The 13110-nt window shown below is 32.5% G+C and overlaps 1 long non-coding RNA gene across 1 annotated transcript; it reads left to right on the forward strand.

The window, feature by feature from the left end:
• Positions 1 to 2791: 2791 nt before the first annotated feature.
• LOC126737594 (uncharacterized) lies at positions 2792 to 4511 on the forward strand. Its single transcript, XR_007661060.1, has 3 exons — positions 2792 to 3231; positions 3286 to 4177; positions 4235 to 4511. It is a non-coding gene; the product is annotated as an uncharacterized LOC126737594 (long non-coding RNA).
• The last annotated feature ends 8599 nt before the right edge of the window (positions 4512 to 13110 follow it).

The following is a 13110-nucleotide window of genomic DNA, read 5'->3' on the forward strand; positions in this document are numbered from 1 at the left end:
AAAAAACATGTGGACGGCCCTTTAGGTAAGGCAGTAAAATGGGTTATAGGATATCATCAAGATAACGCGCAGCAGTCTTATGGGCTTAAAGCTTGATCAAAACAAACATAATTTTACTCTCTCACTTTTTTATTTTTCTTCCAAGTTTTAAGGCTTATTAATAAAAAAAAAATATTGTGTATACTAGTTACTTTCGTTACTGGCTATTACTGCGCCTTTATTAGAAAGCGGAAATACCTGAGTATTGCCAAAATACTGCAATATTTATTTTGGTATGTATGTAGAAGTCTATCCTTGAAATGGAGTGGCTATAATATAGCGGGTTAAGAAGTTAAGAAAAGGTCATTTAAGTGGAGAAAAGTCTGTATATTTATCTATATTTATCTTGGAGGTACCCACATTATGTAATAATAATTGTAGTAATGTACTTGAGGGGAATAAGGCCTAGCTAAGAAAAAAATTGAAGAAAGTGAAAGACTGTAATGTTAAAATCTAGTTTAATACACCAAAGTGCTTATAAGGTTATATTAATTTCAACAAACTTAAAAAAATAATCCGGCCTTATTATCCGATGGAGGTTTAATAAAGCCTATACATAAAAATGGCACAACTCGGTAATTGGGCGAAGTTTAGCAGCCATCGGGACCCTTAAAATCATCCATGTCATTGACTGTTAAGCCAACACATTCCTCATGGTACCATTTAAGACATTTGCTGCACTGCCTCATATCAGCCTGCCTGTCTTCCTCACATCCATGGCAATACCATTCGGTACTTAACTTTTCCCTGGAGCTTTCAATATCTTTATTCAATTCGGCACGACTTTTGTTCTCCTCGGTAAAAAGATCTCTAGTGACTCGAGTCCCTTTGTAGTTTAGAGCTTTTTTTCGATTTTTTTTAGGTTTTTCATTAGTTTTTACTGGTGTGGCAAAAGCTCATTAAAAGAAGTGACTTTTGTTGTTCGTCTCTTTAATTCAGCAAGAGAGATATGGTCGTCAGTCGAATCCGAGTCAGAAGAGTAAACATTGGAATAGCAAAATTTTGCCAGACTTGTTGGATGCCATTCCAGACGGACCAGGTTGAGGAGATTCAGGGGGACGCCTATTTTCTTTGTTGGTATCATCCGGTGCCGGTACGTCTGAGAGAATTAAAGGAGCAAATGCTATTTCTGGAATTGCCTTGGGATTTAATAAAAACAGACCAGTAGCCTTAAAACCGTTTATAATGTTACTATGTATCATTAATTACACCAAACATTTGAAAGTATGATGTTAAAACGTGATTTGGTCAGCTTTTTGTTAGGATTCTGATCCAAGAATAATAATACCTCATTATCCCAATGATGCTCAAATGAACTATATACAGATTTGTCGAGGGGTTGAAGCTTATGAGTTGTATTCGATGGCAAACAGTAGAGATCTATATCAAGTGAGTCTCCAACATCAACAATTGACAAATCAAGATGACAAGCTGCATCATCAAGAACTAAGAGGCAACTTCCTGGACTTTTGTATCGGGCTAAATGCTTGAGGAATTCTTTAAAAAGTTCGTTAGTCATGTAGCCTTTACTTGGTTTTTCCACTAGAGTTCCTGGTGGCAAATTATCATGTAATTCTGGCTTTAGCCTCTTTCCTTTAAAAATAATCATAGGAGGTATTGGTATTCCAAGGGCATTGACACATCCTGCAATTGTCACACGCTCTGCATGTTCTGACGATTGAAAGTGAACACGTTTTACCCCTTTCTTAGCTAAAACAGTTGGCTGGTGGTGAATAGTCAAGCGGCATCCCTTTTCATCCATTTTATAAAGTCTTTCAGGGTGATTAATTATATCAAGATCATCATACATTTTCCCTATTTTTGAAAAATGATTATCAACTATAAATTTATTAAGTTTTTGAGCCCTAGCTGGATTCATAAACTGTGCGTTTCTTTTAGAAATTACAGGATTTTTCTTCATAAGAGCCTTTAGCCAGTCTTTACCAGCAAGTTTTGAAGTTGTATTAAATTGATAAGCAATTTTATTATCTTCGCAGAATCTGAATACCATTCGACGAAGGATCCGTGGAGTCACAGGTAAAAAGTCACTCTAATAAAAAGACTAGATCGTAAATCTATTTTAAAAGAAGAACAAGAAGCTGATCTCGTTAAAAGAATAATAAGATTTAGTGAAATAGGTCTTCACTAAATCTTATTATTCTTTTAACGAGATCAGCTTCTTGTTCTTCTTTTAAAATAGATTTACGATCTAGTCTTTTTATTAGGATTCCATTCTGAACATGATTTCTAATGGTTCTTCTGGGAATATTAAACCTTGCCGCAGCCCTATATGAACTCAAGAGTACCGTGTTGAACAGATCGAACTGCTGATATTAAATCCTCCTCGCACCAAGGTGCCCTTTTAGGAGGCGTGATGTTAAAAATCACTGAAAATAAAACGAGAATAGTTTAGAAGTTTAATAATATGTTAATAAAAACATTAATTTGTCATGAGGATAATAAGGCCTATAGCTTATTTTTATAGGCCTTATTACCCATCCATGACGAAATATTATGTAAATTTATTTAAATTCTGTCGGCTAAATTTAATGTAATAAACTATTGAAATCACAAAACATAAAGTCTAACCAAAATATCTGCAGTTATAAATTATAAATACTAAAAATACTTACGTTTTTGTTCGTTGTATCCTTATAATATCACACGCGGCGACCCGTCGACACCACTTGTTGGAACTTACTGACGCCCGAAAGCCAGGAACGCGGGTAGAGCATACGTTAAAATACAAATATGCCCAGCCAATCAGAGAAATTGAGAGTGGAGCAGCACTGCTGATCCTTTCGTGAAAGTTCGTACGTCAAATTTCGTTGCCGATTAGCTACGGAAATTGAAAATCAAGGCATTGGTTTTGTTTAACTTAACCTATATTGCAGATTTTATTTGCTTTGCTTGCTTCCTAATAATTGATTTAATTATCAACAATTATATCAACTTTGCGACTATTTGAGTGAAAATTCATGGTGTATAGTGTTGAGTGTTTACTCCATTATCTACACAATCCATATCTGTGATGGTTTTAAGCTAAAAAACAAGCAAGTTAGTGTTTGAGTTTCATTACCTTTCAATAAACTTGCCAGTGTTTCTTAGTGCATAATTTCCTTCCACTTAAACCAATATTTGCACTTATCTGTTGCTGTCTGTTTTTTGCCAGACAATTATGGCATCACTAAGGTAAGATACATATAATTTTTTTTATTCTAATTTGAATAATTATTTATTTTGCAGTGAACAAAATGCAATCTGTGAAGTTTGTGATAAGGAATTTTCAAGCACATCTACCAGAAACAGGCATTGGAAAAAGTTTCACCCTGAATTTGTTGGGAAGGAACAAATAAAACACATTATGTCCAATGTGTACTAATGATATCCAAACATTTTCATATTTTAACTGTTTAAACAAACATTTGCTTGATATTCACCATATAACTGTCAAAGAATCAATTTTAAATTTTAGGAATTTTGAAGAATTCACATCTTGGAGGGCACAAGATAATAGGGAAGTAGATTATGCTTGTCAGACCCAAGACAAGTTTAAGAATGGGGAAGAACACATATTTTACAATTGCAATAGGAGCGATATCAGAGGTTGTACAAAGTGTTAGTTATCATTATCAAACATACATTCGCATTCAAGGAACATGTCAACAAGACCAAACTCAAATAGCTATCAGCATAAAATTGTACTAGAAGCCCATAACAAAGCCGAAAAAATGAATGGTAAGGTAGAATTTTTAGAATTTAGAAAATTTAAAGTACAAAGTGTTTCGGTAAGTGGTAAGTTCTATGTTGTGTCTTGTCATGAACTATGTGATGAGCAATGTCGCACTGGATACTGTAACATCTGTAAAATATGTTTTCATAAAAACAGATCTGAGTGTCCAGAAAATTCAAACCAGTACTTTGTAAACATATACATGCTGTAGCCATTTTTAAGCAGAGGAGCGAGTTTGTTGTAGGTTCCCCAACTGTGAGTGAAGAGGAAGAGGATAATGTTTTGTTTGTTGATCAACCCACAACTAGCCAAATCAATTATCAGGAGGATGTAAACCATTTTATTCAGTAGAGTTCAAAAATGAAAGTCAATAGTTCTGCAATGGACTTTGAAGAAAATCGAGAAGTAGTTTGAGTAAAATATAAGTTACATTTTTATTACATCGTTTATACTTATTTTAAGATTGCATTGCAAGAAATTTGTAGCTATAGCAGAAGTTTAGATAAAAATGCATTTGCCAGATTTATGGCTGTAATCAACAAATTTAAAAATAAAGAAGTGGAGGAAGAAAATTCTCAGGGCATTGAAAAGAAAAGAAAAATTGAAAAACAAATGTACTATCCAAATAAAAAATAAGCTAGATTTCTTTGTGTATTTAATGGCTAGATAATATTTGAATTGTAGCTATTTTTTATGTTTGTATAGCTGTGAAGTTAACAAAAATAGGATGTGGTATTTTATATGGTATTTTGTGTTATAATCGGTATAATATAACTAAGTATATTTTTTGTAAGGTTTTGGTGCAGGTTTCAAATTGTAAATACAAATTTTATGTAAGAGGTCATATACATAACTAGGTATAGGTTTTGTAAGGCTTAATTTGGTGTAGGTTTCAAATTGTAAAAACAAATTTTAAGACGTCATAGGTGTTGGTTTCTGTATAACTATTTTTATATCTTTTATTTTAAGACTAAAATGTTAGCTTATTTTGTATATTAATATTCAACTAATCATTTTCTATTACATTTTGTTTGCTATGTTTTTAATATTTTTTAGGGTGCAGAAAAGCTAATTAAATTAACTTGAAATTGACATGGAACGAGGGGGAAGATTCTCTGTGAGTATATATTTATTAATTAAAATGTATACAGAGCAGTAATTTTTTTTTCATGTTACTATTGAATGGAAGTTTGAATGGTTTGGGCTGTATATACATGATCAGCAGAGATGACAAGCTAAAGAAGTGCGAGTCTACATACTATATACCAGATTGATACATTTAGCCTCCTTGCATTTAATTTTGAGGTTGTTGATATTAAAAATACCATAAATTATTATATTTAAATAGCAAATAAATTTATAGATTTTTATTATTTGAAATAAACAAAGTTAAAATATAATTTCTATGTTTTTTTTTTGTTTTCTGTTCTTATACTTTGACTTTTTAGTCATATTTACCCTTTATCCAGCTTTTCCAACCATATAATATATACTTTATATCAACCACTAAAGTATAATGTATAGAATATGTATTGTGATAGTGGTAGTGGACAATTTAAAATAATTAAAATAATATACTTTCAAATAACTATTGACAATTATTATATTAATAAGATGCATATTAGAATTATGACATAGAGGTATGTAAAAATGCGAACTTTAAAATGTTCACCATATATTATTAAAAAATTTAATTGCCATTTATTTTAATTTTCTAACTTTTTTATTTATCCACTCATCCACCTATTAACCAATTAATTTATCAGCTCTACACACCAATTCAATTTCGTATCACCCTATTTTTAATATTTAACTAACAATAATAATTAAATAATTCATACATGGCGCTTACACGTATCGCTATATCAAATGATTAACAAATTTCGTCAATAAAAGAGATAATTTGCTATAAAAACCAAATTTGGCAAGTATGTATAAAATATTTTTAAAATGATAATTGATCACACGCTGTAAATATTAAAAAAAATCAATAATCCATTTACTAATAATAGCTAAAATATCTTCTTATTAAATGTTTTTAATGCATATTGCACTTTTCTTCATCTAAAATTTATACGCATCATAAAAACCTTATTAAATATAAATATGAATAGAAAAACTCTACATACATTGAAAATTTCCTATTTTGAATTTGGCGGTTCGCATACCACGCCCTCGCGGATGCCGAAGCGCTCTCATTGGCTAGGCATATTTGTATTTTAACGTATGCTCGCGGGTAGTCCGTTCGAATGTCGTTTGTAAATGGACCAATAAGAGACGCGGACCCAACGCAATCGATTTGCGATTAATTTAAAGCGGTTTTTTTGAATATAGGCCTTATTACCCGACAGGCCTTATTACCTGCAGGTACCTTATTTGTATACAAGGTTTGAAAAGCAAATAATGGCATGCATTAGTTACAAGTCTCAAATACAATCATACTGCTGAAAGATGCTCTGGCTTGTCTACATCCGAAATACGGACAGTTTTTCTGCAAAAGAGGGCAGGTATGTATTTTTGCAATAGATGCCGTGATGCTTTCAAATGTGTTCCTATTTTTGTGAAAAAGTTGGTCCAGATGAAGGAGGAAATTTTAATCTTGAGGTAAAAATTATATTACTGGAGAATGGCAAATCCGCTCGGTCCCCAGCTATTACTGTTTTTTATAAAGTACAAGAACGCCTAAATAGAGCGCAAAAATCTCATGGTTTATAAAGTCCAACTCTAACATACTGTCTGATTTTATTAATCACGATAAAAAATAGGGTTTACTGGGTTTTCCATTTATTAGTTTGCAGCAGCACCACTATAATACACAACTTTGGGTTGGAAAATCTACAATTGTAAATATACCTCGGTCAGTCAAAGTAATATATAATAGGTTTGTTCTGGCGTATAGTTTTGGATGGTTTAACACCAGTTCATTGTACTACTTTAGTGCGCATGTTCAATCCGCAAACTGGTAGCAAACGGTTTTTTGCTAGAACGAAACATTAGAATAGAAACAAAAATTTAACATTTTTGAGCAATAACATGACTTAATTCTCTAGTAAGTCAAAAATGCTCAATAAATTCTATATCATTGTAAAGGGGGATAGTAACATCAACATAACCTGCATTTTTGGACCGCTTTGCATAATGGAAAAAAAACTCATAATCATCATCATCTACCAAGTCGAAATCAAAAAGAATGTTATCCGTATCCAAACTTGATGAGTCTGACATTATAGATTAATCATATCGTCATAGATTATAGATTAAAAGACAACAATTTGATTTTAAATAAAATATTAATTCATTAACCATTAATGATAAAAATGTCTATATTTAACCTTTTATAAATTGCACTTGAACGAACATAAAGTACCCTATATTGTATATTCACCGATTTTCTATTCTCTTTTTAAGTTTTTTCCTTTTATAGCAAATTCACCCAAGTTTATGATAAACTCAAACAAGAAAAAAAACATACACAAATCTACTGCGCAAGTCACAAACTGAAAATCCGAGCAAAATCCGCAAACTCTTTTGACAGTTTCCAGCCAGTTTCCAAATCAAAATTTACATTTCCTAGAACGCTCGACTAAGTTTCAAACGAGCGATTTGTGTGTTTGAACGCCATCAGGAAAATGCGCATGCTTCCGATAGTTTCCAACTGTATGAAATTGATGCTAGAACAAACCTAATACTAATAGAGTGAAACTCGCGGCAATAAAATCAAGTAATAAATTTCGAAACTCTAATAACAGTATCTTAAGGGATCAAACTAAAATGCTGAAACATATAAGGATGCCAAAAAGGAATTAGAAAATGAAAAAACGTCTGGTAAAGGTAACTGAGGCCTTCAAATAGAAATGTGTGATGTTCTGAAAAATATCTCTTGCTGTCCATAGTTGTTATGGTGGAGAGCAATTTAAATATTTATATTAGTCATGATAAAATTAAATGTAATGATTTCAACGTCTACAGATGTGATAGATCTCAGAAATCTAGTACAAAGCAGGGTTGTTGTTCTTGCCAACAACCAGAGTACAGTCATAGAGCATTTTCATGATGGAGGACAGTGACATCCTGAAGTCAGTTGGGAGGTTTGTGATAGTGTATTGTAGGTGATGTGTACATACATACATAGTCTCCTCGTAATATATATAATTTGCATAGCCGGTCTGTGGAAGCATGGGTCACTGAATATATATGTGGATGGAGATTATAACCTGCCAAATACAACATGGGAGAATGACGAATATGGGGTAATGGTTTATTGTCCTGGAGGCGATTTAGCATTGGATATTGCACATTTTAATGTTAGGGAGTTAAACATTTTAAAAAACAGAGATCCTCTTGTTGAGTCTAGCGTCCATCATGTGGATTAAGATGTAGCATAAATTTTAAATTGGATAAGGTTTAAGGGAATGATCTGATGTATGATGAATTTTTGTATGTGGTCAGATGTGAAAACTAAATACATACTATATTTATTGGATCTTTATTTACGGTTTGCTATTCGACGAGCTTCTAAAATGACTGTTAAAATAATTTTTTTCTTGTAGAGCTTAACAACTCTCTGGCTATCATTCGCTGACGGGATTGTTTTAGTTAGGACATTGATTTGGCCGTATGTTTATTTTATGAAATAGTTTCCACAAGTATTGCTTTTTTTGTGCCTTATAAATATTATAATTATTATTTTCCGAAGTGGTTTATTTCCGATCTTAGAAAATTAACACATAAAAAATAGGTTCAATTCCGTTATATTAAAAATTGTATAATTACTGATTGTATTAGATCTCCCCAATTTAGAGCGCAGTGCAAACGGCTGTCTGATATTGTTTAAAAAAAACTAGATATTTTTGGGTTGAATGCTGACTTGAAAAATAATTTTAAATCCTTGTACCGATAAGTGAAATATATTTTGATTTTCTTTTTATTGGTTGCTGGTTAACAAACCTTTTTTTAGTTTAACTGTTAAATTAATTATGTTTGAATAAAAACCAATAAAAGAATATACTTTTTGAAGAGATTCGCATATATAAGCTCAAAAAACAATGTTTTTACTATTTATCGCTGAACTTCAAATTATAGAAGGCTAATAAATAGGGTACACATTTATTCTAAAAATAACATCAAAAACAATTCCTCTAACTGGTTCGGCAAACTATATATATTGGATATTTATTTACGGTTTTCTATTCCACGAACTTCTAAAATAACTGCTAAAATAAATCTGTAATTAAAGTCTTTTAATATCGTCAATATTCCAGATTTCTTTGTAGAGTCTAAAGCAGATATTTTCATTTCTAAGACATTTTCGTTATTCAGTCCCTGATATTAATTTCTCCGTCTGAGAAACTATTAGGAATTTCTACTCGGGCTTCTTTAATAACATTGATTGGTTATGGTTCAAACTTCCTTTTAAAATCTTTTGAATATACAGGATGCGTCAGCAAGGAAGACGAAAAAGTTAGCATCTAAACCATACGAGGCAGAGTAAAAATTTCTTTAGAAAATTTGTAGGATTGCCAAAAATTGACAAACTAAAAATATATTTACATATACAGGGTAGATCACAAAAAAATATATCATAAAGAATGTTTTTTTTTTAAATAAAATCCCTGTATATTATTTTACAAAATTATTAGTTATAAAAAGAGCTTACACTTATAAAATTTATAAGATTCCTGGTAAAGACTGGCAGGACTAACTATGGTACAAAAATCGCAAGTCTAGGTGGAATCTGTATTTAGTCATAATTTTTTAAACGAACTATCCAAAACATAAAAAAATTATTACCTGGCAACGCCGCATGCAAATTTAAAAAAAAGCTATCAAAGTAAAGATCTCTTCATGCCTAATCCTTTTCTAAAATAATATTCAGGGCATTCCATTAAAGAATACTTATTCTATAACTCTTTTGTGACCCACCCTAGATATGAAAATATATTTTTGGTTTGTAGAATCTTGGCAATTCTACAACTTTACTTTTTTGCTCTATGTGCCATAGTTTAGACGCTATCTAGGAGTACGGCAACTCCTTGTCGATGCTGTCATAAGAACTGTACAAGATTTTATGTCTTTGATATATAAAAACGTACTTTTTTCAGTGTATACAAATATATTTTTTCTTTTACCGTTCAGTTTTATCTTAAACATGTATCTCTTTCAACATTTTTTTATTCTTAAGGTTACTATTTACGATCAACACATAAAAAGACAATGCCCTGGCTACACATATATTACGATAAGCGTTTATGGTTTAATTATATGAATTGTGCTTTATGATTCTATTTTATTACCCTGTCAGATTTTACTTCTGCTGAACATTTGATGAAATCCAGCAGTTTTGTTTTTCTTTTTACAAGCAGGAGGTTGTAAAATAGTCCACTATTTACTATTCATTAAAAATTATTTAAATGAATATAAATGTTACGCAAACATCAAAGATTTTTCTAATCTTTTCCATATGAAATACATGTCTTCTTTACGATAATGTTATCTCCTTATACATTTTTTCTGATAAAACAGGAAAAGATTGAATATTACGTCATTTATTTTATAACTTATGATTATACATATATAAAGAAACTTTTTTACTGCTAAGATTATTGCCTAAAAGGGTAAAACATAGTTAAAGACAATCACATATCTAAATATTCACTAGTTATGTGTTTAAAATAAATAATATTTCTTTATTTTTAGAAACCCATAGAAATTTTTTTTAATTAATTATTTATTAACTACTTGATTAATTTTGTCAGGACAACATTTATAAGTTTATGTTGATTATTCAGAGTAAAGTCCTTGTCTTTAATTTTCTTGAAAACCATCGCTCTGGGCGATACACGACAGGATCACCTTTTGTGTGGTATACCCGAAAAATGAAATAACACAAACTTTGAAGGCTGATATCTCGGCTTCTAAAGGAGCTATCGGCAAAATCCCGACGGTTTTGTCTTAGTTTCATCATTCCGAATTCAACGAGACCATCCGCAATGTGGTAGTTTTTACGATAGCCGAGATAAGGCATTTTTGATGCCCATTTTTGGCCTCAAAAACGAGGTCGAAAAAATACTCGATTTTTTAGTTCTACTCGAATTCCCTTATAACCTGTTATTTTCGTAATCTACTTGATGAGAACAATCCGCTGGTATCGTTAGCTCAAATTCGAAAAAAAAAAAATTTTATGAAAAAAATCCAAACGGGGGGGTATACCCGAAAAATGAAAAAACCCAAAGTTTGAAGGCTGATATCTCGGCTTGTAAAGGAGCTATCGGGAAAATTCCAACGTTTTCGTCTTAGTTTCGTCATTCTGAATTCAACGAGACTATCCGCAAGGTCGTAGTTTTTACGATAGCCGAGATATGGCATTGTTGATGCCCATTTTTGGCCTTAATAACGAGGACGAAAAAATACTCGATTATTTAGTTCTGCTCGGATTCCCTTATAACCCGGTATTTTCGTGATCTACTTGATGAGAACAATCCGCTGGTACAGTTAGTTTGAATTCGGAAAAAAAAAAATTATGAAAAAAATCCAAACGGGGAGGGAAACCCGAAAAATGAAAAAACCCAAACTTTGAAGGCTGATATCTCGGCTTCTAAAGGAGCTATCGGCAAAATTCCAACAGTTTTGTCTTAGCTTCGTCATTCTGAATTCAACGAGACTATCCGCAAGGTCGTAGTTTTTACGATAGCCGATATATGGCATTTTTGATGTTCATTTTTGGCCTCAAAAACGAGGTCAAAGAAATACTCGATTTTTTAGTTCTGCTCGGACTCCCTTATAACCCGGTATTTTCGTGATCTACTTGATGAGAACAATCCGCTGGTATGATTAGTTCGAATTTGAAAAAAAAAGCGAAAAATGAAATAACCCAAACTTTGAAGGCTGATATCTCGGCTTCTAAAGGAGCTACCGGGAAAATTCCAACGGTTTTGTCTTAGTTTCGTCCTTCTGAATCCAACGAGGCCATCCGCAAGTTCGTAGCTCCTATATTAGCTGAGATCTTGCATTTTTGTGGCCCATTTTTGGGCTCAAAAACGGGGTAAAAGATTGACTTTTTTCCGAATTTTCAAAGAGCTATATTTCCACTTGTTCTGGTCGAATTGCGTTATAACCCGGTGTTTTCCTAATGTAGGTGATGGGAATAAGCCGCTGATAGGGGTTTCTTTAGCAATTTTTGGGTTTAAAGAAAATCGATTTTTCGCATTTTCAAAGTGCTATAATTCCCTTGGTTTTTATCGAAACTCATTATAACCCGGTGTTTTCGTGTTGTAGGTGATGGGAACAAGCCGCTGATATAGTTAATTCAAATTCGAAAAAAATCAATTTTTGGTGAAAAATTCGATACGGGGGGTATACCCGTAAAATGAAAAAACCCAAACTTTGAAGGTCTATATCTCGGCTTCTATGGGAGCCATCGGGAAAATTCCAACGGTTTTGTCTTAGTTTCGTCCTTCTGAATCCAACGAGGCCATCCGCAAGTTCGTAGCTCCCATATTAGCTGAGATCTTGCATTTTTCTGGCCCATTTTTAGGCTCAAAAACGGGGTAAAAAATTGACTTTTTTCCGAATTTTCAAAGAGCTATATTTCCACTTGTTCTGGTCGAATTTCGTTATAACCCAGTGTTTTCGTAATGTAGGTGATGAGCTGCTGATAGGGGTTTCTATAGTAATTTTTGGGTTTTAAGAAAATCGATTTTTCGCATTTTCAAAGTGCTATAATTCCCTTAGTTTGTATCGAAACTCATTATAACCCGGTGTTTTCGTGTTGTAGGTGATGGGAACAAGCCGCTGGGATAGTTAATTCAAATTCTAAAAAAATCAATTTTTGGTGAAAAATTCGATACGGGGGGGTATACCCGTAAAATGAAAAAACCCAAACTTTAAAGGTCTATATCTCGGCTTCTATGGGAGCTATCGGGAAAATTCCAACGGTTTTGTCTTAGTTTCGTCCTTCTGAATCCAACGAGACCATCGGCAAGTTCGTAGCTCCCATAATAGATGAGATCTTGCATTTTTGTGGGTCATTTTTAGGCTCAAAAACGGGGCAAAAAATTGACTTTTTTCCGAATTTTCAAAGAGCTATATTTCCACTTGTTCTGGTCGAATTGCGTTATAACCCGGTGTTTTCGTAATGTAGGTGAAGGGAATAAGCCGCTGATAGAAGTTTCTATAGCAATTTTTGGATTTAAAGAAAATCGATTTTTCGCATTTTCAAAGTGCTATAATTCCCTTGGTTTTTATCGAAACTCATTATAACCCGGTGTTTTCGTGTTGTAGGTGATGGGAACAAGCCGCTGGTATAGTTAATTCAAATTCGAAAAAAATCAATTTTTGGT

The sequence above is a fragment of the Anthonomus grandis genome, chromosome 6 (assembly GCF_022605725.1).
Source record: "Anthonomus grandis grandis chromosome 6, icAntGran1.3, whole genome shotgun sequence".
Taxonomy (NCBI): Eukaryota; Metazoa; Arthropoda; class Insecta; order Coleoptera; family Curculionidae; genus Anthonomus; species Anthonomus grandis.